Source organism: Labrus mixtus, chromosome 3, assembly GCF_963584025.1.
Source record: "Labrus mixtus chromosome 3, fLabMix1.1, whole genome shotgun sequence".
NCBI lineage: Eukaryota > Metazoa > Chordata > Actinopteri > Labriformes > Labridae > Labrus > Labrus mixtus.
In genome coordinates, this window is record NC_083614.1 from 3,520,921 (window position 1) to 3,523,734 (window position 2,814).

The 2,814-nt window shown below is 39.1% G+C and overlaps 1 long non-coding RNA gene across 1 annotated transcript in view; it reads left to right on the forward strand.

Annotated features, from left to right (window-relative positions):
* LOC132972055 (uncharacterized) overlaps positions 1-2,814 on the forward strand; it is a 105,390-nt gene that overhangs the window by 88,288 nt on the left and 14,288 nt on the right. The window lies entirely within an intron of this gene.

Sequence of the window (2,814 nt, forward strand, 5' to 3'; positions counted from 1 at the left end):
TGCCTTTGTTGGGTTGTGGAAGTTTTATACAACAAAGTATGATGGAAAATGTGTGTAGGCTTCTTTTTTTTTTCAAAAAGCCAAAAGACAATTCGGACCAACTGTTTCACACGTTTGTTTTATTGTCTTTGATCAGGAGACAAACACCTTCTCTAACAGGGGTACATCCTGCTGAAGACACACTTCTTTATCTTGTATCACAGAAGGATTTAAGGCCAACAGGTTTCTGACACCCTTGTGGTTTTTTGGTGCAGGGGTGCTAAAACGCACTTCACCTTGTCACCCGAGCGTTTCGATATGGCAGCGTTTGGCTTCCTGTGTCAAGACACAACTGAGTATGAAGAACTTTCAGATTACATCTGCAACCACAATCTGCTTGATACTATGGCAGGCAGATAGGCTCTTAATGTTTGTACATGTTTGTATCTATGCCATATATACTTCTCAGGTGACCAAACTGCCATTAGAGATGTAATATAATTGTCTTTTACTCACATCTATTTAACACAGCAGGTGGGCCTCAAACCCGAGCTCAGTTCTGCCCCAGAGTTCTGACTGTGTCTCTCACCACTAAATAAATTATGTTATAAAGTACCCCGTCTATACCTGGCCGGGGAAAACATTTGTTATGATTTCACACGAGATAAATGTACTCGACTTAAAGCAGAGTTAAAGTAAAAACACCAGAAAAGGGCTCTACCCCCCCCCCCCCCCCAAAAAAAATAATCCTAATAGGACAGAGTCAGCAGCTTGTCCCTTCAAAATAAAAGACAGACTTCTCCTAAAGTAAAGACAGAGTCAGCAGCTTGTTCCTTCAAAATAAAAGACAGACTTCTCCTAAAGTAAAGACAGAGTCAGCAGCTTGTTCCTTCAAAATAAAAGACAGACTTCTCCTAAAGTGAAGACAGAGTCAGCAGCTTGTTCCTTCAAAATAAAAGACAGACTTCTCCTAAAGTGAAGCTGCTCCATTGTCTCTTCTGGGCCTCCATACATGTGTGGTGGTGACTGTGTCTGCAGAGACTCTGTCCTCTGACTGGATTTTACTGTTCTGATTTGTTCTGGTTGACTCGGGACGTTTCTGGGCGGAGCTAGCGGTGGCTGTGGGGACGACAGCGTTGTGATAGTAGAAAGTACGGTGGCTGGGAAGGAGGGGTTACTGCCCTTTGTGATGTCATGAAGGGAAAATCTCCAAACTCTTAACATTAAACGTGTTAAAGGTTCTCCCCAACATTCATATTAACTTTTTAGAATAAACTCATACAACATAATAGTGTTTCTCTCCTGTTGTATGTGGCCACGTGAAAAGAGAGAAATAGGTCCTTTATTTTGAAAAACCCACAGGAATAAGTGTGTAGCCAGCGTTCATTTTGAGACAGTATGATTTTATTTTTCAGAAAGATTTTAAGTCAGGAATGTATTCTGTCATATTAACATCTACTATGGGAGAAATGTCAGAAAGCAATCTATCTACCAAGAGGCAACCTCCCGTGTCGGAAAATGAAGACGATTTTGTAAAAAACTTTTCTTTCTGGCCTTAATTTGTAATTGTATATTCTCTATTGTCTTTGATGTGCACAAGTTTTGTTTGGAAAAAATAAAAGGCCCGTCCAATCAGCAACCTCCGGTGTTGAAAAATGAAGCCGATGCTGAAGTGTAAAATCCTGCAGTTCCTAGAGTGTCCACTAGAGGCTGGCTGCAGAAGCACAGGAAGTCACATACACACTCATTCTAAAAAGTCTGTTTTTACAGCAGAGATTAACATGTTTACAGCCTGGTTCAAAAAAACAAATAGGTGTGATTATCTCATGTCTCGATCGACACACACTGTACGGGGGGTGAATGTTTTGATGACTCATCAGTTTTGATTTGATGAAGAATAAGAGTTATTCACAATAAGGCGTGTAGCTGACCTGATTGACAGGTGGGCGTGGTGTAACGGTTTGTCAGGAGGTTTAAAACCCGCCTCAGCGCCAGCTCTCAGCCTGTCATTAGGTTGACTGAAAGTTAGACTCTAAACCTGAAAAGTATTGGACTGCACATAATGGTCGTTTGAAGCCTTTTTCAAGATGTGTTGTGTCTGTCTATGTAAAAATTAATTCAGTCTATTAAACTTGTTCGTATGCTGTCAATGAGGATTTATCTAAGTATTCAAATCTTTTCAAAGTAAACCCCCCCAATTTTATAGCATACATTGCTTTTATGTTGCATTTTTTTATTATTCTATGTATTTTTTTCTCCCTTTATTTAACTGATGTAAATATGTTTGATTTTTAACTTCTTGTTATTTTTGATAATTATATTCCTGTTTCCTGTTTCCCCCATGGGGGATCAATAAAGTTTATCTTTATCTTTATGTTTTAAACTGTGCTTTGTTTTTTATGTCTTCTGTTTAATCTTGTCTGGACCCTGAGTCTTTGATAAAGTTTTGATTGATTGATTATGAAAGAAAAGATGAGTAGACTTTTGAGGGTTCACACAAAAACGGACTTTCCAGAAGCCTTAATACGGTAGTACAAAGTCTTGAATATGTGATTGTGCTGTGTATGCTTTTAATGTGTAGTTTATATCTTGTTGTTAGTTGTCTTACTATGATGTTTTTTCTATTTTTACTCATGTACAGCGTCTTTGAGTTCTTAAAAAGCTCTTTAGAAGAAGAAGAGAAGCTAAATGAACCCAGTCTGAAGCACAACACGTTCGTATCCCCTCTTGAAATATACTAGTCTGATTCTTTTTCCCGTTCCTGAACGCAACTAAACAAAAAACTCCAGTACCCAGAATTCTCCTCTGCCGCATGCGCAGTACGCACCACGGCCC